The 26,628-nt window shown below is 40.3% G+C and overlaps 1 protein-coding gene across 7 annotated transcripts in view; it reads left to right on the plus strand.

Annotated features, from left to right (window-relative positions):
* LOC149156703 (Methyltransferase MT-A70 family protein) overlaps window positions 1-26,628 on the plus strand; it is a 300,777-nt gene that overhangs the window by 1,414 nt on the left and 272,735 nt on the right. The gene's annotated exons all lie outside the window — the stretch shown is intronic.

Genomic DNA, 26,628 nt, shown 5'->3' on the forward strand with positions numbered 1-26,628 from the left:
GTCAGCAACCTGCAACTGTGTGTGACAATACTGCAAGTCAATGCTTGTATCGTGAATCAACTGTCGGATGTAATGCATGTGGACTTCCATATGCTTGGTGCATCGATGCTCCACTCGTTCCCCGGAAATATGAATAGCACTCTGATTATAGTACCAAATTAGAGTAGGCTGCTCCTGCTGGAAACTAAACTCGGACAATATCTATTGAGTCCAAATAGACTTGGTGGCAGCATTAACAACACCTTGGTATTCTGCTTCTGTGGAAGAAAGGGTGATGGCAGCTTGCTTCTCACTAGACCAAACAATGGTACTGGAGCCAAGATGGAAAATATAGCCAGACTCCAGAGGTAGATTTGTGTTCATCGAGGTTACCAGCCCAATTGGAGTCAGTATAACCCACTAAATTTGCATTACTGTTGGAAGAATACTAAATGTTATATGTGTTCTCCCTCTATTATAGCAAATATTTCTCTTTGCAGCTTTCCAATGAAGCTCATGTGGTTTCTACATGAACCGGGAAACCAACTCAAATACAGAGGAGATATTGGGATGATTGTGTGTCAAGTACAAAAGGCTTCCAACAAGCTGCCCATACAATGTAGCATCGACCAAAGGAGTGGAACACTTGGTTGACAACTTGACTTCTGACAGAAATGGCGTGGGTGCAGCGTTGCAATCCAACATGTGAAATCTGCTCAAGAGATCCAAGGCATACGTGGGCTAAGAGAGACCTACCTAGAATGCAGACTAAGTGATCTGTAATCCAAGGAAGTAATAGTGAAGGAGCCTTAAGTCTAGCATGTCAAATTGTTGATGAAGAGTGGACTTCTTGTGATTAATCAAGGTAGGTGAACTCCTGGTGAAAATGACCACCAACGTAGAGAACAAGGAGGAGTGGTTCATCATCTTGCTGCAAAATATAGACATTTGAATCAGAGTGGATGCGAGAAGATCCTAAAGAGAGAAGAAAAGAATCCATCTTCTCATACGAAGCAATAGGAGCTTGTTTGAGACCAAACAAGGATATTTTTATGATTGAACACAAGTGAAGAGTCTTGGATAAAACCAAGAGGCTGCTCCATGTATATCTTCGTGAAGCAAGGCACCTTTGACATCCATTTGGTGTACTTGTCCACTTACGGGATGCAATTAATGTTGAAGTTTCTAAGTTTACTTAGTTTAGAAACCCTTTATGCACTTTATCTGATTTATTCCTATCTATTTGTTATTTTTCCTTTAACAAGTTATTTACAAAGTAAATACTGAAAATAAACACCAGTGCATGCTCAACATATTACAGATCAACAACTAAAAAAAGCAAGAACAAACACACCACATGACACCATTATTTTTGGACCAATGTTCCCGAAAAAACTCAATGCGGAAAAACCGGTGCAGCTATCTGAGGGTTTTCTTATTAAGCAATATCAAAGTACAATTTGGGTGCCAAAACTGGCCTACCCAATAGAGAATTTCCTTAATAGCTATACCTCATAGTTTGAGAGAAATTTCTTGGCTGAAACCCCAGAAAATCCTTCTGGCAGCTCCTCAGCACAAAACTGCTTTGCAACCCCAGCGTTTGCCCAATCTAGACTGCGTCAGCCCCTCTTTGTCTCACGCTGGCCCAGCGTCAGCCCCTCTCTGTCTCACGCTGGCCCTGCGTCAGCCTTTCTTGGCCTACGTCAGCGCCAGGAGGCTCTGCGTCAACTTTCTGGGCCTCTGCGTGGGACATGCTGGCCTCTCTGGTGCTCTGCGAAGCACTTGGCTGCCTCTGCGTGGCCCTGCGTGAGCCCTTGCTGACTCTGCGTCACTCTCCTTGGTTGCTGCGCTGCTCTCCCGACACAATCTCTGCCTTCTCTGTTTCTCTGTACTCAATGCCCCTCAGCTGCTCTCCCGATCATTGATTCTATCTCTCTTAGCAAACCCCGCTCTAGAGAATAGAATGACTGATCACTCTGGTGTGTTCTCCAAGTGACCCTTAAGCCTCCTCTTATACTTTTCTCGTTGACATATCAATGGTCGAGATTAAGTCTCTAATCAATGGCTGAGATTAGATTTGGCTTGATCCATGTCTTTTGGACCACTAACACAAATTCATATTAATACACATTAATATTTTATTTTCCCTAAGTTTAGACTTAGGGACTCCATTAAAAATATTAATTATTTTAATATCTCCTGATTTGTTTACAATCTGCCCAAACCCTTTCTGGGTACTGGAGATTTCATGTGCCCCAACCTCTCCACCAAATTTCGTGGCTAAAGCACATCCGATGCTACCCCAAATCAACACTCTCTCTTAGCGAGGACTGTGCTCTAGCAATACTCCTCATTGAGTATTACTCTGATCATCCGGCATCGGTACCTGTGCTGATGCTAGGCCTTCCTGCCCAACATCCTTTGCATTGCTGCATCCTGTACTGTTGCCCATGGTTCTGCCACTGCTGCATCTGTACGACAGCTCCCTCTGCATCTGTGCTGATGTTGGTCCTTTATCCCAGCACTGCATTCGCACTGCACCTCCTCTCATCAAGTTGCATCGTGTTGCCCACTGCTGCACTGCAACTCAGTTACTGAGAAGTAAGTAACTGATCTCCCAACTGACCTCCCTGGTGGGCTAGAGACACCCACTGATGCTGAAGCTTCCTCTGCCGCTGACAAGTGCTCCCTATCTTTGACCTTTGCGCTGCTGCAACAACTCCCCGCATCTCGCACCGTTGCACACCTCTCTGTGCCTTCCTGCACTGGTGCAACACTCCTGCTCCTCTCGCATTGCTGCAGCCTGCTAGCTCTGTGCTGTCTTGGGACTCCTGCACTGTAGCTCTCTCTGCTGCTCCATTCGCATCTGTCTCTACCCACCCAGCTAGTCCTGCTACTCCTCGTCGAGGCTCCCGTAGCAAGGTCTAATCCAAGAGGCTGGGTACCTCGAGGATCTTGCCCCTCACCACCTGTAGTCTATCTGACTACAGCTCGATGTCTCCCCACTTCCGCTTAAGTGGCGCTTGTGCACTCATGGCACAATCATTGTCTGTCAAAACTTCCTTCTCTGCCTGTGCTGGCGCTGCCTTAGTCTCGGAAGATTCTCCCTTACTCTTCTTCCTTGGGCACTAGGTCGCATAATGACCCATCTCCCCACAATGGAAGCACTTGATCTTGGAGAGATCTTTCTTCTTCCGCTTCTCCTGCTTTCCCTCAGATGCTAGGGCCACATCCTCCTCCTGCTTCACATTGTTCCCTTTGCTGCTGCTACTTGTCTTCGATTGCCGTTTGATCTCTTCCTGGCTAAGAGCTGCCCACATCTTGTCCCAAGGTGGGAGAGTCCCTCTGCCAAGGATACTTTGGACAAACACTTCCCAATCTTCAGAGACAGCATTCAGGGCTGTCCTCACCATAAGTTCCTGATCCGGTGTCGCTCCTATAGCAATCAATTGGTTTCGGATCTCATTCAGTCCTCCGAGGAAGGTGTTAATCGATTGACCCTTCTTCATCTAATACGACCTCATCTGGTTCTCGAGCAACATTCTTCTTTGCACAGAAGTATGCTGGTACAGGTTCTTGAGACCTTCTCGGCTATATGTGGTACCACATGATCCTTGACCTCGTCAAGGATAATGCACTTGGCCCTCGCCATTGCGTCTTCGTACTTTTCGTTATCATTGGGGTCGACTGGGATAGCTATAACTTTCAAGGTGAAGTTCTTGACATGATTCCTGTCAAGCACTGATAAGATTCTGGCCTTCCAGATTGCAAAGTTCGATGCTCCGTCCAGTCTATCCTGGTCTCTTACCTCGTGTAGTGCCATGACACTCCTCTACTTCCCTCTTGGAAGTTCTCTGTTCGATTCCTTTGAGTCTCTACTTCTTGTCTGGAAGTTCTCTTCTGGACTCCCTCTAAGTCATGATTTCCCTCCCGGAAATCCTTCTGTCGCTTGTCGAGATGCCCCCTACTCTGATCGTCTTGTGCAACTGCACTGTTGATCCAGGTTCCTCGGCTAGAAACCCTTGGTAACAACTTCTCTGGCCTTGCTCCATCAAGTACTGTTCTGATTACAGTACCTCACTAGCTCCACTCTGCAATATTTCTGCAGCCTTCTAGACTCTAGCAACTGCCTCTCTGTGAACTGCGTCAACCCCTCTTTGCCTCACGCTGGCTCTGCGTCACCCTAGATGGGTCTGCGTCAGCGACGCTGGCCTCTCTGAGGCTCTGTGCAGCTCCTGACTTATTCTGCGTGGCTCTGGCTGGCTCTGCGTCACACTTCTTGGCCTCTGCGCTGCTAGAAACAACTTCTGTCACCTCGGGACAACTGTTTTCTGCTGCTATTGCTCCGCTCGGCTGATGTCTCTTAGTCCTTCTGTGATCTGCAGTCACGCTCTGATACCATGTTGAAGTTTCTAAGTTTACTTAGTTTAGAAACTTTTCATGCACTTTATCTGATTTATTCTTACCTACTTGTTATTTTTCCTTTAACAAGTTATTTACAAAGTAAATACTGAAAATAAACACCAGTGCATGCTCAACATATTATAGATCAACAACTAAAAGAAACAAGAACAAACACACCACATGACACCATTATTTTTGGACCAATGTCCTCAGGAAAACCCAATCCGGGAAAACCAGTGCAACTATCTGAGGGTTTTCTTATTAAGCAATATCAGAGTACAATCTGGGTGCCAAAATTGACCTACTCAACAGAGAATTTCCTTAGCAGCTATACCTCACAGTTTGAGAGAAATCTCCTGGCTGAAACCCCGGAAAATCCTTCCAACAGCTCTTCAGCACAAAACTGCTCTGCAACCCCAGCGTCTGCCCAATCTAGACTGCGTTAGCCCCTCTCTGTCTCACGCTAGCCTTGCGTCAGCCCCAGGAGGCCCATGCGTGGGACACGTTGGCCTCTCTGGTGCTATGCGCAACACTTGGCTGCCTCTGCGTGGCCCTGCGTGAGCCCTTGCTGGCTCTGCGTCACTCTCCTTGGCTGCTGCGTTGCTCTCCCGGCACAATCTCTGCGTTCTCGGTTTCTCTGTACTCAATGCCCCTCAGTTGCTGTCTCGATCACTGATTCTATCTCTCTTAGCAAACTCCGTTCTAGAGAATAGAATGACTGATCACTCTGGTGTGTTCTCCAGGTGACCCTCAAGCCTCCTCTTATACTTTTCTCGTTGACATATCAATGGTCGAGATTAAGTCCCTAATCAACGGTTGAGATTAAATCTGGCTTGATCCATGTCTTTTGGACCACTCTAACACAGATTCATATTAATACACATTAATATTTTATTTTCCCTAAGTTTAGACTTAGGGACTCCATTAAAAATATTAATTATTTTAATATCTTCTGATCTGTTTAGAATCTGCTCAAACCCTTTCTGGGTATTAGATATCTCATGTGCCCCAACCTCCCCACCAAATTTCGTGGCTAGAGCACATCCGATGCTACCCCAAATCAACAGTTAAAGAGAGAACAAGGCACATAAAATTCATTTTAGCAAAGGGTGCAAAGGTTTCAGAATAGTCAATGGCATCAACCTATGAAAATTCTTTAGCAACCGATTGAGCCTTACATTTGTCCACAGTACCATCTGCTACATACTTGGTTCAATATACCCACTTACATTTAACCAATTTTCTACCTTTTGGAAGAGGGACCAAGTCCCAAGTGTTATTTTTCAACAAGGAATGATACTTATCTTCCATGGCTATGTCTCCCTATAGGCCTCATGAAAATCCTTTATATCTGAAGAACTGGCCTTAAATACTCTAGTCCTTTGAAGGGAGGACCTAGTTCTTCTTTGACCTCAATTAGGAAGTGGTGGAAGAACTTCATCACATTGTTCTTCAAGAGCACAATCATTAGTAGGAGAAGTCAATTTAAAGGAAAGGAAATCACATGAATATTCAAGATGTTGAGGAGAATTCTCATAAAATCAAACATTTTGGTTGATGACATGTGTGGCGGGATGAAGTAATTTGTACCCTTTAACATCTTTTGGGTAGGCAACAAATATGCAAGGCTTACTTTGTAGACCCATTGGCTTACATTTTTTTATTGGAGATGGGGGCCCAAGCATTACACCCAAAGACTTTAAGATGGCCAACAGAGGGTTTCTGTTCACTTCAAGTCTAAACTTCTTCTGGGATCACTTCTTGGATAACTTTATGACGTGAGTGATTTTGAACATAGTTGACACAATCGTTGGCTTCAACCTAGAACTGTGGGGACACCATTCATAATGGATCATGTAATTTGCAATTTCCTTCAAGGTGTGCTTTTTGCTTTTAGCAACACCATTTTGCTGTGGATAGGAGGGCACAATATGTTGCAGTGGAATACCTTCAGTGTCACAATAGTTTTGAAATCTGTGGTTCACATATTCAGTGCCATTATCTGTCTGCAAACATTTGATAGGCTTTCCGGATTGCTTTTCAACTAAGGCTTTGAACACAAGAAAAGTGTCAAAAGCCTCACTTTTGTTCTATAAAAAGTAGATCAAGTGCATATGGAGTAGTCATCCATGAATGTAAGCAAATGGTGGTCTCTTTGAAAAGACAAGGTAGGAAATGGGCCTGCAATATTACTATGAACAAGTTGAAGAGCTTTTGAAGTTCTCCGAGATTTTCCTTTATCAAAAGTATCTTGAGGATGCTTGCCAAGAACACACCCAGTGCAAGCACCGTCAACAAGGAGATATCGAGAAGACCAGTGACCATATCTTGCTTAGTTGTTGAAGATAGTGACAATGCAAGTGACCAAATTGCCTATGCCATAATTTACTTAACTCATTTGAGTGAGTAAGTAATACATTGGTAGGGAACCCCAACACAGAATGAGAGAATGAGTACAAGCATGCATGATGATCCACTTCCTGAAGGCAACGATTTGTGAAGGATACTCAATTTCCCGAATAACAACAGAATCAAGATTAAACAAGATTGTCTTCCTTGAACCAAAATTTGCAATTGGATAAATTGAGAGCAAATTAGCTAAAAGATTAGGAACATATAGAACATTTTTGATGATGCCATATATCATCTGAGTGGAGCGTTGCTAATGAATAGCCAAAGGTAAGAGTTTCCATTAAAAATATGCTTTGTATTGCATGAATTAATGGAAGCAAATGAATTCTTCTGTGCGGCCATGTGATGATTTGTTCTAGAATCAAATATCGATTAAGGTGAGGAGAAACTTGTTGAAGAAAGTGTAACTAGGTTCGGTCTTCATAATGACATGATCTTTGTAAATGATGAAATAAAAGAACTAAAATTATTTTTGTATGCCTGGCTACATGGGTTTCATCAACAAGAGGTTTATTTGTTAGTGGCTCCCATTGAGAGCCTTAGGGTTTATTATTAAGTCAAAGAGTCAATGTCATGCATGAAGAAGCTCTTCTTGAGCCTATGTTTAATGTATTCAAGTCTATAGAAATGTCTAGAAGCCCTCCAAAGACAAGCACAATCCCTCTTGAAGAAGTCGGTCTCCAAACAATAACAAAGGAAGATCATGTCGACTTGCATGAATAGACACATCTCTTGACATTGTCATGTCGGCTTAACATGAGGATCAAACCACTATATATATGCGGCTAGGGTCACCACAGAAGGCAAAATTTTCAAACAAGTATCTCTGTGTTTTTTGGATGGGTACCACAGAGATGAAGTTTCGGCCTCCCCACAGTGTCGGTGGATGAAGTCTCGGCCTCCTTACAGTCTCGGTGATCATTGTCTCGGCCTACCAATGTAGTAATCACAGAAGCAACCTCAGATGCCACAGAAAAGGGCTCGGACTTGTCTCCTAGTAGCCTCGACATATGTATGATGAGAAGGATCTTGGTGATCACACAGTGACATATTCTTGGCATACATACTAAGTCATAATCTTGGCATAGATGTAATCATGATCTAAGTATAAGTCATGATCTTGATGGAGACTTAGTTACAAGATCATGATCTTGATGAAGATCTCGATGCAACTCTCATATATATATACATATGTCTGTATGGAGATCTCGTTGTTATGATGATGATCTCGGTGAAGGTGCAACAAGGATGATCTCAGTGAAGGTGCAACAGTAATGATCTAAGTGGTGCAGTAGAGATGAACTCAGTGTTGCAGCAGTGATGACTTCAGTGGCAGAGATGATGATCTCAGCAATAACGAAGAAGAGGATTGGTGTCTTGGTCTTGGAGTAGCTTATAGGTCAAGGGTCATGGTCTTGGTATTTGTCAATTGGAATCTCTATAAGAAGAATTTGTGTGGGTTTTCCTCTCAAAGAGTGAGAGGGTTTAGCCTTGGCAGAAAGCCAACATCTTGTGTTCTTGTCTCTTTTGTTTTGGTAACTATTTGATGAACTAAGAAGACACACTCTAATAATAATAAGAAGAGATTGTGCTAATAAGGAAAAGTTAAAATACCTCACAAATAGTTATCATGACAAGAAGAATCATATTAACTTAACAATGCCCTAGATTCTTCAAAATGGTTTCAAAGCTATGGTACTAAAGTCAAAGGAAGGGCAGAAAAGAGACATTCAAGGATCGAGTTTCAAGAAGGGCATCAAAGCAAGTTGAAGAATATCAAAAGGATCAAGATCTACATTGAAGGATCAAACCCTAGATGAAAGAAGCAGTCTACAACAACAAAAACTTTTGTCTCCATAGTCATCATCAAAAGGCCACCAAGACTCTCATTAAGTTGAAACCCTAGAAGCAGTGTTGATCTACACTACAAGAAAAGGCAATTTCATCTTCACAAGCAAGGATCATCTCCTTACCCTAGAAGAAGATTATCTGAAGAAGCAACAAATCATACTCATCATAAGGAGCAACCTTTTCTATTGAAGAAAGGCTTTTTCATCTGAAAGAAGATCATCCAAGAGGAAGCTCTAATCATCAAAGTGATCAAGTGGAAGAGTTCATCTTCACTTGTCAAGTAAGTATCTTTCATTTTATAATCAAGTTTGGTTAAATGAGTTCATGTTTGCAAGTAGATCTATAAATCGGTTGGGTCATCGAAATTCTTTGCATAAGAAAGGAGGATAGATATAGTCTCCAGAAGAGAAGTCATTGATGTCTATGGAAAAGTCTCTGAAGGTCAAGCATTGTTTGAATGCATGTGAAAGGATCAAGGGACTCATAGGATTGTTATGAAATCAGTCAAAGGTCCTCTCATCCCTATGTAGTAGGAGAGGAGACATAAAAAGAGGTATATGAAATGCTAGAACATATATTCTCTGAAAATGCAGTAAAGAAGGTCATATTACTTAGACCTGATCTACACAAAATTGAAGGTATCAAAGAATGAAGGAATATTTTCATGAGATCTCAATTGGGGGATTTGGGAGAGATGAGAAGAAGATAATCATCGTTGTTCTAATTAATAAGCAAGGTAACAAATGACAAGAAAGTTACCTCATTCAACTTGTGGTCTCTATGCTAGATAAAAAAAGGCAAGTTGAGGGCAAAAGTGTTGAAGGTTAAAAGACTCAAACATTTGCAGAAAGGAAAGGGAAGTTTGGTCCTCAAATAAGACAAAACAATATAGCTAAGATTCAATGCTATAGAAAGATTATGAAAAGAAAGCTCATATCGTCGGAAAGATGGAGGAAGCTGAAGAAAAGGGCCAAGGAAAGAGGGAGTAACAAATCTCTACTATGATTGAGATGGTATCCCTCACAAAAGGGTCTTATCATAAGCTCCTCAATCTTTTGATATGGCCATGACAATAAGATGCATTGTGGCATCATGGAAGCATTAGAAACAAGAGCTCATGACATCACCATGGGAATCATGAAGGACAAAATCCATGACAGTCAAACATGGAGGATATAGCTCTTGGGAACCTCATTGAACATTGAAGGAAAGGATGAAGTCATCTAGGACAAGGCTCATCATACATCAAGTCAAAAAGGAAACATCTGCCAGATGGGGATATACAAGATCCTCAAGATTCTCTGATGGAATCCTCATCGGAGGGTTCACTAATCTAGAGAGGAAGCAAGTGTTTCATCAAAAACTCCAACTTGTGGAGTTCATGGGATGATGTTAAAATTGGCAACTAGGGCCAAACTCTCCATGTGGGTCAGCTTATTTATGGTAGTTGATATTTTTATTGGATCCCTCTCACCGAGAGGTGTAGGATTGATCTAAAGATCATCTGATTTCGATAAGTATTTATGGAGATATGAATTTATTTTGATTATGGATTTATTATCAAGCCGACCAACAACTTGAGTAGGCTCAGAAGCCCAATAGACATGCCTATTCATCATCTACGTTTTAGTATAAATTGGCAAGGACTTGAAGTCATTTGAACACACATTCTTCATGTGATCTCCTCTCCACGTCTTAGGTTTTTGGTGAAGGAGAGACACTAATGAAGAATGCCCTAGCTGCAGATGAAGCCCTAGTCACAGTCAACGTAATACCCTAATTCATGGAGATATATATATGCTGAAATGGCACAGCATGGAGATATATATATGCACAGCATTCAAGGGATACATACGCAGCTATATGTATGAACAACATGGAAACCTCAAACCTAGCCGCAGTACAAACAAGCCTAATACATTGGTCATTGATGACACTAATACGCAGATCATGGAGATTCTATGCAGAAGACTCATACGCAGTCAATGGTGACACTAATACGCATATCAGGGAGACTTCTATACGTTGACATAAAAGACCATATACACGTAGGCAATGACTGTATACGCAGGCAATGGAGATACATATACGCAGCAAATGGCAATATATATATACACAGTAATAGAGATATATACACGCTGTAATACCGCAGTAAGAGAAGATATTTACACGCTGTAATAGGACATGTTATACGCAGTTCTAAGTGGATGTTATACACTGTACTTATACGCTGTTCATAGTGGATGTGACACGCTGTTCAAAGCGGATGTTATACGCTGTTCATAGAGATATGTTCACACAGTCATATAAGATATGTTCTCGCAGTCATGGGAGAAACATGTTCAGGGAGTTAGAAGAGACATGTTCATCCTCTGTTCATGGATTGACATATAGCTGCTGCCATAATAACAATGATCACATATATCATCTGCGGCTCAATATTATGACCTGTTCAGGTACTATGACTTGATGGGCAGTAATGTTGATAGCAGTCAATGGTATAATCTAGAATGGAATTGTGTCAGCATATTCATTGACATGGCATGGCATAGCATGGCATGGAAGGCACACTATGTATAATGGCAGAGGGCAGCATGATGTATGGACAACATGATGTAGATCATGAACAACATGATGTATGGGTAGCATAATGATGTAGATCATGAGTAGCATGATGTATGGGCAGCATAGTGATGAGAGCATGAGCAGCATGATGATGCATGATGCAGCATGATGGTACTACACGGTAAGGTGCAACAAATGGACGAGATGCAGCACTATGATAGGTGAAGGAGTCACCTTAGAGAATCAGTTGAAGCAATATGTCTTCAACTGATCTCTGCAGATATCAAAAGTCAAAGTGTTGACTTCTATTGTAAATGTACTATCTCTCTCACTTTCTCTGCTAAACTTTAAAGAACATAAAAGAAGAATTGATCAAGGGTTTCCCCACATTGTGGGGTTTGTCCCTGGCTAACGCCACATCTTGTGGCCTCTTGTCTTGGCTTGTCTTTTGCGATTTAAATTTATGTTCTATCTGCAGTTTACTTTAATGCTGATGTGATTGCTAACTGTGAAAATTAAAAATTTAAATAAATTGATTTAGCATAGAGCATACCTAAACTTAACATGGTATCAGAGCTGAGGTGAAGACAATGCCCAAGCAAGAGTGAAAGAGCAATCACCAAAGACAGTTGGGACAAGATAGAAGGATCAATGGGTTCCTCCTCCCTCTTCAAATTCACCCTGGGTGAAGTCGAAGTAGAGAATATTATTAGAATGGCGCAGCGGAAGGTTCTGATGGCCTACCTAAAGATCACTTCATTGGGAAGTTCGGATCAAAGGGTGGAAGGAAAGGCAGATGCCTTGGTTACAATAAGTTCGTCCATTATGCGAAGGAGTGTCTGAATGGTAGAGACACTTCTCTTGATGAAGATAAACAAATCATTCCAGGGTTAAGGGAATGACATGTAATACAGTTCATCAAGGAGAAATGTTCGACTCTTCAAAGAAAGCAAGGAACCCCAGGCACTTCATCGGATAGATAATCGTGGGATTATACTTGGAGCCGATACCACCTATCCCGAAAAGGGTGCAGGGAATGTTACCCCTCAATTGAATGAGGGTAACTCGATTCATTTACAAAATCTCTTTTATGTACCTGATCGCAAGAAGAACCTGGTGTCCATGTCAGTAATGGAAGTCAAGGGTTACAAGGTGGTACTCATCGATGGAAAGGTACGTGCTTGAAAATAGATTTTTCAAAGATGTTTTTGAGTTCAGGGTTGTATGAAGTCGCAGGAAGTCCACTGGGAACCATGTCCATTGACACAGCACTGGTGGTCTGTGAGTCAGAAGGTCACAGGGATGCCTGAATTCAAAAAGAGCATGAAGGTACATGTCTGAGATGTACCGAAGGAAAATCTTATAAGGGGACCATTCCCCTCATGCCACAGGTCCACAGGTTTGGAACAACCCGAGGAGTTTGAGATTCATGATCAGGAATCTCATGTATGCAGGTGGTAGAAAGCCCTCTATGGCTTGAAGCAAATCACCCCGGGCATAGTATGAGAGGATCAACAACTGTCTGATGAAGCTGAGATTCACTAGGAGTGAAATCGATCCAAACCATTACTCAAAGGTTGTGGATGATAGACCTCTCATACCGACACCTATGTCTGACAGGTGCAGACCCTCTCATTTGTAGGAGACAGAGGGAGTTGGATTCTGAATGTGGAAAGATAAACTGCAAGCCTGTGACTACCTCGAGGATCTTAACTTTCAAGAAGTTATATGGTAGTGATGTCGGACTAGATTTGGGAAATGCCTTTGAGTTTCATAAACTCATTCGCGTTGATGTTCTTGGAGAACCTCCGTTCGGACATATGTGTTGCAGTTAGCATGGTGAGCTCATATTTGGTTGAGCTTCACTGGATTGGTGCCTAGAATCTTCTGAGATATCTTCAGGGCACAATCTCTCATGGATTGAGATACACTGCTTGGAATATTTCAAATGCTGAGTGGGCAGGCAGTGTGAAGGATCACTAGAGCACTTCGCAACGTTGGTTCTCCTTGGGGTCTGCTTTGATATCCTGGCTTAGCAGGAAGCAGAAGTCGGTGGCTTTGAGCATCGCCGAGGCAGAGTATATTGCTGCTAGCATGGTTACCTGAGAGGCAATCTGGTTACGAAAGTTCTTCAGTGAGCTGTTTGGATACCACTATGTAGCAGGATGATTAATTCCCCTGTGAGGTCTGGATGATGTGTTCTCCATGACGACTATGTAGTAGGATGATTAGTTCTCCTGTGAGGTCTGGATGATGTGTTCTCCATGACGATTATGTAGCAGGATGATTAGCTCTCTTGTGAGGTCTGGATTATGTGTTCTCTATGACGACTATGTAGCAGGATGATTAGTTCTCCTGTGAGGTCTGGATGATGTGTTCTCCATGTCGATTATGTAGCAGGATGATTAGCTCTCTTGTGAGGCCTGGATGATGTGTTCTCCATGGCAATTGTGTAGCAGGATGATAAGTTCTCCTGTGAGGACAGGATTGATTAGTTCTCCTGTCGAGGCATCCTACCCATGCAGTCTGGGACTCATGGGAAGTACCTCTCATCTGATCAATGAGCAGGGAAATGAGGATAGGGACCATAGTAGTACTGATGGACGCATCGCTGTATCTATTGTACTCCCTATGCTAGGATGACCTTCATTGATCTGGGATCAATGATACTGGTTTGGGATCAGTGAAAGTTGTACCTACTATGACGCTGACTTCGGGTTGGTTGACACTGGTTTGGGACCAGTGGTACATAATCTGAGACTGACTTCAGGTCAGTGTAGGACTGGTTTGGGACCAGTGAGAATGGTACATACTATGACGCTGACTTTGGGTCGGTTGAGACTGGTCTAGGACCAGTGGTACACACTCTGAGACTGATGATACTGGTCTGGGACCAGTGGTAGGAGTGGTACCCCCTATGACGCTGACTTTGGGTCAGTTGAGACTGGTCTAGGACCAGTGGTACGCACTCTGAGACTAACTTTGGGTCAGTGGAGAATGGTATGAGACATTCTCGATCAATTCTTCTTCTTCATGGTTCAGCAGAGCTAAGTAGAGCAGAGCAGAGCCAGCAGAGCTGAGCTGAGCAGAGCTGAGCAGAGCAGAGCCAGCAGAGCCGAGCAGAGCTAGCAAAGCAGTGCAGGGCACTAATGGCAGAAACAGTACAGTCGGACATATGGATCAGCGGATGGAGTTCTCCCTAGTTGAGAGGGAGTGTTAAATTTGGAAAATAGGGCCAAACTCCATGTGGGTCAGCTTATTTATGGCAGCTGATACTTTTATTGGATCCCTCTCGTCGAGAGGTGTAGGATTGATCTAAAGATCATCCGATTCCGATAAGTATTTATGGAGATATGAATTTATTTTGATTATGGAATTATTATCAAGCTGACCAACAACTTGAGTAGGCTCAGAAGCTCAATAGACATGCCTATTAATCATCTACGTTTTAGTATAAATTGGCAAGGACTTGAAGTCATTTGAACACACATTCTTCATGTGATCTCCTCTCCACGTCTTGGGTTTTTGGTGAAGGAGAGACACTAATGAAGAATGCCCTAGCTGCAGATGAAGCCCTAGTCACAATCAACGTAATACCCTAATTCATGGAGATATATATATATGCTGAAATGGCACAGCATGAGATATATATACGCTCAGCGTTCAAGGGATACATACGCAGCTATATGTATGAACAACATGGAAACCTCAAACCTAGCCGCAGTACAAACAAGCCTAATACACTGGTCATTGATGACACTAATACGCAGATCATGGAGATTCTACACAGAAGACCCATAAGCAGTCAATGGTGACACTAATACGCATATCAGGGAGACTTCTATACGCTGACATAAAAGACCATATACACGCAGGCAATGACTATGTATACGCAGGCAATGGAGATACATATACGCAGCAAATGGCAATATATATATACATAGTAATAGAGATATATACACGCTGTAATACCGCAGTAAGAGAAGATATTTACACGCTGTAATAGGACATATTATACGTAGTTCTAAGTGGATGTTATACACTGTACTTATATGCTGTTCATAGTGGATGTGACACGCTGTTCAAAGTGGATGTTATACGCTGTTCATAGAGATATGTTCACACAGTCATATAAGATATGTTCTCGCAGTCATGGGAGATATGTTCTCGCAGTCATGGGAGAAACATGTTTAGGTAGTTAGAAGAGACATGTTCATCCTCTGTTTATGGATTGACATATAGCCGTTGCCATAATAACAGTGATCACATATATCATTTGCGGCTCAATATTATGACCTGTTCAGGTACTATGACTTGATGGGCAGTAATGTTGATAGCAGTCAATGGTATAATCTAGAATGGAATTGTGTCAGCATATTCATTGACATGGCATGGCATAGCATGGCATGGAAGGCACACTATGTATAATGGCAGAGGGCAGCATGATGTATGGATAACATGATGTAGATCATGAGTAGCATGATGTATGGGCAACATAATGATGTAGATCATGAGCAGCATGATGTATGGGCAACATAGTAAGTAGATCATGGGCAGCATGATGTATGGACATCATAGTGATGAGAGCATGAGCAGCATGATGGTACTACACGGTAAGGTGCAGCAAATGGACGAGATGCAACACCATGATAGGTGAAGGAGTCACCTTAGAGAATCAGTTGAAGCAATATGTCTTCAACTGATCTCTGCAGATATCAAAAGTCAAAGTGTTGACTTCTATTGTAAATGTACTATCTCTCTCACTTTCTCTGCTGAACTTTGAAGAACATAAAAGAAGAATTGATCAAGGGTTTCCCCACATTGTGGGGTTTGTCCCTGGCTAGCGCCACATCTTGTGTTCTCTGGTCTTGGCTTGTCTTCTGCGATTTATGTTTATGTTCTCTCTGCAGTTTACTTTAATGCTGATGTGATTGCTAACTGTGAAAATTTAAATAAATTGCTCTAGCATAGAACATACCTAAACTTAACAATGCTATGATGACATGGGAGATGAAGTAGATCAAGGGGTTGAAGATCTTTTCAATCAAGGAAGCTACTGGAAGAAGCCTAGATGACCTAAAGGTAAAATGAGGTATGTATGCTTGTATTTAATATGATAAAGTCATGTTGTATGATTGCAGGTTACATGGATCACTACTTCTATCTTGGGAAGCATGATCGAGATAAAAAGGATCTCCTCCTTGGAAAGGATGCAAGAAGGCATAAGTCACACCAGATGAAATCAACATAATATGTCCTCATATGAAGTATGAGGTGGTTGACTACAATTAAGAAATTCTGATTGAAAGCTTCTGAGAATGGAATATGTGAGGAAGGAAGAGATCGTGAGATATGCAACCTTGATGAAGGTGATCAACATCCAAAAGACCAAGAAGATTTGACTAGGAAATCTCCCAGAAAGATATGAAGACTCCGATGAAAGTATGGAAAAGATGGAAACACTTGACAATGGATATCTTTGGGAGATATGTCAACATGTATGCAGGATGCTGATACCTACATGAAGATATCATGATGAAGAGCCATCTCGTAAGGTACTATTTGATTTAATGTTATGTTTTGATTTCTTGAATAATATCTAGATGAGTTCATGCAAGGCTACTAGAACAAGAGTTGTAAGTACAAGTACAACTAACATTCATGTGGTGGATGGAAATTTATTAAAGAAACACGATGAGGAAGAAGTAGCCATATGATGAAGGTTCCATATAAGTACATCAAGAAGGCCACTTTCCATGAAGAAAGGAATGACATGACGAACCAAGAAGGAAAGTGATCGATGGCTAATGCCCTACAAGGAAGAAGCTCGACTGAATTACATGACATCAAGAAAGGAAATTGATCAAGCAACTGAAGGACCCACGAAAAAGAAGTTGCTGATGAAAGGGAGAGTCCCTAGTTAAGAGGGAGCTCTGACAAGTCCCTAATTGAGAGGGAGCTTGGGCAAGTTCCCGGTTAGAGGGTGGGTACATTCCTTTACAAGAATGGGCATATCTTCCCTAGTTGAGAGGGAGAGATAGACACAACATTCTTGTCTTCACTTGGGAAGAAAGAATGGAGGATTGGGTAATCATCTGGCATCTGATGCTCTTTGAGGATGTGTAGGGCATCCAAGATAAGAGTAGGCAAGAGGACCGATATTCTTTGAGGGCTGGGAACCCAAGATAAGAATAGTCCTAGAAGGTCATACTTAGTGAACACCTGGGTGGGTATGTACCTTGAGAGACAATGATGAAGGTGTCTATAGTCATTGGTCTCGCCAACATTGTGCTCTGATCTGATGAGAGATAGAGCTGTCAGTCAAGGCCTTGCTGTGGAAACAATGTTGGTTACTATGATGCTATACAGATGGGTTACCAATTCGATTCTTCTTATGAGAAATTCTTCAGATTGAGAATGACCAAGTACCATTATGAATACCTCCCTAGTTAAGAGGGAGTGTTGAAGAAAGTGTAACTAGGTTCGGTCTTCATAATGACATGATCTTTGTAAATGATGAAATAAAAGAAATAAAATTATTTTTGTATGCCTTGCTACATGGGTTTCATGAGCAAGAGGTTTATTTGTTAGTGGCTCCCATTGAGAGCCTTAGGATTTATTATTAAGTCAAAGAGTCAATGTCATGTATGAAGAAGCTCTTCTTGAGCCTATGTTTAATGTATTCAAGTCTATAGAAATGTCTAGAAGCCCTCCAAAGACAAGCACAATCCCTCTTGAAGAAGTCAGCCTCCAAACAATAACAAAGGAAGATCATGTCGGCTTGCACGAATAGACACATCTCTTGACACTGTCATGTCGACTTAATATGAGGATCGAACCACTATATATATGCGGCTAGGATCACCACAAAAGGCAGAATTTTCGGACAAGTATCCATGTGTTTTTCGTATGGGTACCACAGAGATGAAGTTTCGGCCTCCCCACAGTCTCGGTAGATGAAGTCTCGCCCTCCCTACAGTCTTGGTGATCACTGTCTCGGCCTACCAATGTAATAATCACAAAAGCAGCCTCAAATGTCACAGAAAAGGGCTTGAACCTGTCTCCTAGTAGCCTCGCCATATGTATGATGAGAAGGATCTTGGTGATCACACAATGACATATTCTCGACATACATACTAAGTCATAATCTCGACATAGATGTAATCATGATCCAAGTATAAGTCTTGATCTTGATGGTGACTTAGTTACAAGATCATGATCTTGATGAAGATCTAGGTGCAACTCTCATATATATATACATATCTCTGTATGTAGATCTCATTGTTATGATGATGATCTCGATGAAGGTGCAGTGATGATGATTCGGTGAAGGTGCAGCAAGGATGATCTCAGTGAAGGTGCATTAGTAATGTCTCAATGGTGCAGTAGATATGACCTCAATGTTTCAACAGTGATGACTTCAGTAGCATAGATGATGATCTCAACAATAACAAAAAAGAGGATTGGTCTCTTGGTCTTGGAGTGGCTTATAGGTCAAGGGTCATGGTCTTCGTATTCGTCAATTGGAATCTCTATAAGAAGAATTTGTGCGGGTTTTCCTCTAAAAAAGTGAGAGGTTTTGGCCCTGGCAGAAAGCCAACATCTTGTGTTCTTGTCTCTTTTGTTCTCGTAACTATTTGATGAACTAAGAAGACACACTCTAATAATAACAAGAAGAGATTGTGCTAAAAAGGAAAAGTTAAAATACCTCACAAATAGTTATCATGGCAAGAAGAAATATATTAACTTAACAATGCCCTAGATTCTTCAACAAAACTTGTAGCAACAAAGAGAGTTTTAACTTTTCCTGTATCGTTGCTAGAACAAGATATATTGAAATTTAAATTGAGATTCTTCATTTATGAAGACAAGACAACCAAGTTCTTGAAGCAATGAGATTCTGAATGACCTTCGTTTCCACAAAAGGCACATTTAAGAGGACTTTTCTTGCCTTTAAAATCTTGCTTAGGTGAGGGATTTGAAGAGTTGCACTCCTTTGTACTTTGTGTTTGTTTCCCTTTAGATGTCTTTTTATGTTGTATCCTTGAATTTGAAGAATGAGTTAGCTAGAAGAGCATGAGATTTATAATTTTTTTGGAGCCAAGAGCACCGATTTGGATGAGTTTATCCAACTCACGAGTAATTAGTTCAACAAAAGCATCAAAAGTAGGCATTGCAAAATTCAGACTCAAGGCATCCCAAATTGAATAAAATGTGGAGACAAGCACTGAATATGACAAACCTAACTTAGAGAGCACAAATAGTTGATAAACTTGCCTCCATGCTGCATGAGGAGTATCTATGCCTTCAAGATGGAACAATAGTTTTGGTGAAAGAGATAGACATATTAAACTGTAATGTCCCTGAGGGATTAAGTGGCCTAAGAGACGAAGTAGCCTATTGATCCTGTAGGCTATAGTCCTCGATAAAGGGGAAAACCCAAAAATACCCAATGTTTGGGCAAGTTTGGGGCAGCTGGGGCAAAAAAACCCGAAGTTGGGGTTTGATGTGACCCTCACTCATTTAATTAAAGAGAAAACCCCCCTCAAGGAAATCTATAAATACAAGAAGAGGATAAGAATCACTTGAGGCATCATTGAATTGGATCATTTATCTTTGTTTGTCTTTGTTCCTGAGGCTTCGAGGGTTTTAAAACCCCATCTTTCTCCTTGGACTGGTTTTGATGGAGGTGATCCCACCCTACCAAGTTATTTTTCTTGTTCTAGTTACAGGTAACCTACTCTCTGACGAAGCAACGAAGGTCTTGTACAAGTCTAGACTAGAATTGGTGGTAGATCAAAGTTTTGAGTTGTTTTCCCCATGAAACAAGTGATCTGAGGTAGGTCAGAGCTCTTTTGAAGCTGGATGTCACTGCTTTGAGGCCATTTGAGTGGTTAGGCCAAACTTGTGAGATTTGAGTCACCAGGAAATCATTCAAGGCATGCCAAGACTTGATTTGTATTTGTTCACATGAACAGTTGACACATACAACGAAGAGTAACCTCACTGACAATTCAGATTGGCCACTCTAGACCTGCGAGGAACAGGACATACGAGGGCACCTGTACAGGGGTACGATTCTAGGGTTTTGACCCTCTAGCGAATTCGTGAGAGAAAGTATCGAATTTGTTTGGATTGTGTGGGTTTGTCCTGAAACCAACTGTGGTGGATCTCGTCCAACATGTCGAGATTCTCTAAAGCAAGCAACCAAATATTGTTTGAGGTAATGTAGGCTTGTCTAAGGCATAAAGCAAATATTTGTTGAAACATGTTGAACCTCTTGAGGCCATCGTCAGATATTTCTCCTAAAGTTGTTTGACTATCCTCTGGTGGTAAGTGTGGGCAACCCTTGGAGCAGTCCGCAGTACTTTTGAGTCTATTAATCACAAGACCTGCGCTAGGATTTTTGAAGTAGCTTGTCCCTCCCTGGAAGTACTCCTGAAGTGGATTATTTACACCTAGAGGCAACATAACCTACGAACCCTCACAGAAATTCTGGAGTTGTCACGTAATTAAAATAGTGTAGTTCAATTGTTTGATTAGAAGCAATGAATTATTTTCTACCTTTGTTGAATTTGAATTTGCTTAGAATTGTTGGAAACTACATTGGAACGAACAAATTTACTTGGTCAGTTTGGATTGCATTATTATTGTTGAATTATTGCATAATTAATCTTGTATTGATTGGTCATAATTGTTTATTGAAGACTACTTTTGTGTTGGAATGGTCATATTCTTTTCGAAGAATAAAAGAAAGTGTTATTGAAAAACCATAGTTGCATAAGAAAACCTAGGGCACAATCTTGTTGGAATATTACAGTGGTATCAAAGCTAGAATCCTGCTAGCTTATGAGGGTGTCAGCGTTGTATGTTTCCAGGGGGTACAAGTAATGTTACAATCAGAAAGACTACGACTAACCATGGGGGATAGGGAAGATCGAGGAGGACCATATTCCAAGGATCTCTTATGTGTATTGATTCACGGACAGATAGAAATGACAAACTTGATATTACAAGGGCAACATCAAGGACAATAGTTAATTCAATTATGTCATACTTAAGCTCGACATCTCTCATAACCTTACTGAAAAAGGCTATAGGTTGGTCATGGGAATCTTCATTCTTTTGTAATAAAACAGCAACAAGGGTTGTTTCAGAGGCAAAGGAAAATATACTGAATGGTTTGGTATAATGAGGGCTGGCCAAGGTTGGAGCTTTAGAGATAGCCTTCTTGATTTGGTCAAATGCATACCTGGAAGAGATAGTCCATTTAACTTCATGATCCTTTCGGAGCATATCAGTTATGTCTTTCACAATTTCAGCATAATTTGGGATGAACCTCCTTAAAAAATTAATCTTGCCTAGAAAAGCTTGGATCTCCTTCTTGTTTCTAGGTAATGACAATGTTTTTATTGCAGAAACACGTTTGGGATCAATCACCACTCCTTTTGAGATTATATGGCCAAACAACTTTCCTTCTTTGATAGCAAAAAGAGACTTTTTAGGATTGAGGGATATTCCAAATTTCCTACACCTGTCAAAAACCTTCATCAAGTGCTTTAGATGTTTCTGATCAAAATTAGAAAAAACAGTTATGTCATCAAGATAAATGACTACAAATTTGTTTACTTGATCCACAAAAGCTATATCCATAGCTCTTTGAAACGTTGCTCCAGCATTGGATAAGCCAAAAGGCATTCTAGAATACATAAATGTACCCTACGGTGTAGTAAAAGTTGTCTTCTCGTTGTCTGTTGGATCAACATTTATCTGATTGTAACTTGAAAAACCATCAAGCATAGAAAGTCTTTGTGCTCCTGAAACCATTTGAAGTAACTGATCCATCGTGGATAAAGGGTAATTATCTGTAATACCCATAATTCGAAATACAGAAAACATGTAAATATTCATAAACTGGAAAACAGGAAGCTTAAAAACTTAATTTTTGCACTTACTTGAACTGCTAGCTGATCCTGTGAAGCTGTCGATACTGTTGCTGTTTTGTTCTGCTGCCGTTTGCTCCAATTACCCAGGGAGACCAATTCCACCCAACCTGATTGAGCAGAGGCTGGCTGCTCAATCCAGCAAGCTTCTCACAGAAGCCCACTGTCCCCCGTGCCCAGAACCTCAGTCGGATTAAAGCTCATCCAATAGTAAATCTCTGTCACTGCTAAATTCTGCTCCACCTCCTCTGGTTTCACGGCTCCATTTTTTCCCCCCCATTCATCGGTTCAGAATAGCGATTTATAATGGCAGGCTTGGCGGTGGCCACCCTCCTGCTTCCGGCCACCGCTCTTCTTCCTCCTGACACGCCTCCACATGCAATTTAACTCTCTCAGATCCTTTCCTGGCAAAGCCGCTCTGCTATAAATTCTCAGCTGGTTGGACGCGCCCTCGTTAATGGTTTCAGTAATGAGTTTTAGGTAGGTTATCGCATAGTATTTTCATAAGTCCTTTTATTTATATTATAGCATATAAATTTTACATATAATCTGTAAAGTTCCATTTATATACTTTATAACATTTATATTTATAAAGTTCCATTTATATACTTTACAACATTTAACTTATAATTTATATTTTATAAAGTTACTTTGTATATTGTAAGGTTTAATATATATATATATTATAATGTTTATAATTATATTTTATAAAATTAATATATATATATATTGTAAAGTTTAATATTTATATATTTTATAAAGTTTAGAATTATATTTTATAAAGTTTACAAAAATTTATATTTATAAAACTTTAAATAACTTTATTATTTTAAAATTCATCGCATTTGTTTTTATTATAAAGTTTGAAACTTTATATAGCGGATTAGTTTAGATGGGCCGTTACATTATCCTTTAATGATGCTTTGTTCTAATTTCTAAAGTCCACACAAAGTCTGATTTCTCCATTCTTCTTTCTAACAGGAACTAAATTAGCAACCCAATTAGAATATCTAAGAGGGAGAATAATTTGGGCATCTAACATTTTCTTAATTTCCTTTTCTATAGTTGGTAGAAGTGCTGGATTAATTCTCCTAAGTTTCTGTTGACAAGGTTTTGCTTCTGGTTTTAAAGGAATCTTATGCTGAATTAATGATGTATCATAAGTTTTTAGATCAGCATAGTTCCATGCAAAAACATCCTTGTATTTTTCAAATAACTTAAGGTATTGAGCTTTAATTTCGGGATCTAAGGATGCACAGATTTTGATGCTCCTAATGTCATCATTTGTTCCAATATTTACTTCCTCTATGTCATCTTGTGGAGAAATTGACTGTGGGTTTTTGTGGACATCATTTTGATCAAACAATTTTTCTAAAGGAATGAGTCCTTTGGGAATGAAATTGTTAGACAACTGAATGATATCATGATTAGCAATTTTTGAGTTGAAATCTGAATTATCATTTTCATTTGAATTCTCAATTGTTTCTGTTGTATTTTCATCAATTTGTAGAATTGAAAATTCATCTATAACCTACAGAAAATATTTTAACTGCTCGTCATCTTCAAATATCTGCTAGTATTTTAGGTTATCTGGAATGGATGCCCTGTATTTGACTTGTATGTGATAGAGCACATTAGTTTGATCAGGGATTTTAAATGAATTAGCAGAAACAACTAGGGAATTTGCATGAATATTTTGATCCCTTGGGATATAAGTCAAATTAAAAGCATTGAAGAAATTTACAACTGAATCCCAAACCTCATTTCGATAGGATCTAAGCCTAGGATGCTTTGTCTGGCAAAGATTTCTTACTTGTTTAACAATGAGCTCTAAGTCAGTGAAAACACTCAAATTGTGAACCTTTAAGCTCTTGGCTAATTGCAGTCCTAAAAGGAAAGCTTCATATTCAGCCACGTTATTTGTAACTTCAAAATCAAGCTTACATGATTGTGTAATATTTTCTTTTTCTGGTGAGATTAATACTACTCCAGCTCTTGCTCCATCTTTTGTACAAGAACCATCAAACAATAGTTTCCAGACATCAGTCTGATTTGGTACAGGTCTTTCAATTACATCTTCAATTTTTGCTTGAGTTTCATGTGTTTGGTTTGAAGAAAGTTGGAAACAACCAAAATCTTGATCAATTGCATATATGGGATGGTTTCTTGGTTGATTTGTTTTGCAAATAGTGTGCACAAATCTAACCTCTCTATACAGCCTTAGTTGTTCTCCCCCATAAACTGGAATAGTGGCATAAGACATGTCCATCTGAAGAGTTCCCCCTAATTTGGCACAGCAAGACCTTGAAAGGAGCATTCCAAATTTGGGAGGGATATCTGTGACAACTATATCTAACACTACACTCTTTACTGGGATTTGGGCGAGAGTGACTACTAAATCCTTAATCAATCCTAGACAAGACACCCTTTTGGAACCAAGGTGTACAAATCATGATAGGATCTAGTTATGTCAAGATTTAAATGATCCATGATAGTTTTTGGCATAAGATTATGTGATGCTCCAGAATCAAGCATACAATTGTATAACATAGAATCATTTGTTTTAAGAGTCACATAGAAAGGGGGTACTATTTCATCTACCATATCTGAGCTAGGACCAAAAACAACTGCTGGTTTTTCATCTTGAAGACTAATGATATCACTTTCAGCATCAACTGAGGTGTTTTGTATCCATTTGGAGACTTGATTTTTATATCTAGGGTTTTTAGAAAGTTCTGAAAGTGGTATTGGGATTTTAACTCTTTCTAACTCCTTTTCAACATTAAATGTAGTTAAAACAATTTTTTCAATTTGAGTAGTATCAGTTGACTGATTTAATGGCCGAATAATAGTTGTTTGAGTTTCAGCAGCTTTGGTACGAGGTTCAATTGTTGGAGGTTCCTTAGGGGGTCTTCCAGGACCAGGTTTAGGCCTAAGATCATATCTTTTGTTTAGTTCTGCAATTAGGAATTCAGAAAAGGCATGGTATTTGGAAGCCTGTGAGGAGTCTTGATCTTGTTGTGAGAGAGGAATAATAGCAGTCTCACCAAAGGAGCTATCCATATTATTAATATCTTCAGTTATAGTCATAGTGTTGTCATCAAGCTATTGATCATCTACCAATAAGGGAGTTGGACCCTGTTGATCATTACTAGGCCTTTGAAGAATTTGTAATGGTGGATTTCTTTTGTATTGAACTTGATTTTGATTTTGGGGTCGAGCGATCATTTGTTGAACTGTTCTAAGTTGAGTTTCAATCTTGGAAATTCTATTGGACTGTGTTAGATTTAGAGTCTTCAGTTTTAGTCTTAGAGGAGGTTGAGGCCTCTTGACTCGATTTAAGTTTTTCTTTGGGCTTTTTCCTCTTTAGCTTTTAAAGTAGCTGCGGCAGACCTATTTGCTTCCACCTTTATAGCATTAGTTTGCATGTCTTCAAGAGTCCTTGAAGTCCTTTCTCTTAACATCACAACAAAATCATCATCAAAAGCTTTTGAAAGCCTAGATTTCGCTGCTACTACAGGTGATTTGCAATCAGGGGGCATCTTATGATAAAGTTTGTTGAACCTTTTGATAAAATCAGAGACAATTTTACCAAAGTTTCTTTTAAGTTCTTCAAACTCAGTTAAAAAGTAAAGAGCATCTTTCTTCACTCCCCATTGATTTTTGAATATATTTGTTAATTCTTCCCAATTTCTAATGGAATTTGCAGGTAACTGCCTAAACCAAGTCCTCACATTTCCCTCAAGAGACTGAACAAACAACCTCATGTAAACATTTTCTTGTTCTATGTTCATGTTATCTGCAAAGTCTAGAAAGGCTTGAAGGTGATCCTCAGCTGAGGGACCTGTTTCTCCATTATATCTAGGAAGGTGCTTTAAATATCCATTAGGGAAAGCATCAAGGACTGGAGGTAAAACTAAAGCTGCATATCTTGCCTGTACAATGGGTTGAAATGCCATAGTAGAGGATGATGAATGAGATGTTTGTGAAGATGATGATAAGGAAGAGGGAGATGGTGAAAGAGGGGGAGAATTAGTATGTGGGGGTGAAGAAGGAGGAGATAAAGAAGGTGGAGACTTCTTGAATGATTTTAAAGGAGTTTTAATCACCAACTTGTGGACTTGAGAATGAATATCCTCTTCAGTTTCAAAGAGTGGATTTGAATATATAACAAAGGACTCTTCAGGCTGTTTAGAAGTAGAAGATTTTTGTGGTTCATAAGTGGAATGAAATGAATAAGTTGTGGGGGATATAAAGTCTGTAGGTTTGTATTCAGGTAGATGAACACCCAGGTTAGACTCAGATTTAGGTGATCTTGGTGGAAGTGGGGGTTCTGGATGAGATTCAAGTGAATGAATAAGGAAAGCTGATTTGAAATCAACTCCCCTGTCTAGGAGTTCAACAACCCTAGGTGATAGGTGAGTGTACTATGGATTGGATGGAATGTTAATATAGGGATCAAATTGTAATATAT

The sequence above is a fragment of the Pinus tabuliformis genome, chromosome 9 (genome assembly GCF_031772625.1).
Source record: "Pinus tabuliformis cultivar Carrire ecotype Pingquan chromosome 9, CPIR1, whole genome shotgun sequence".
Taxonomy (NCBI): Eukaryota; Viridiplantae; Streptophyta; class Pinopsida; order Pinales; family Pinaceae; genus Pinus; species Pinus tabuliformis.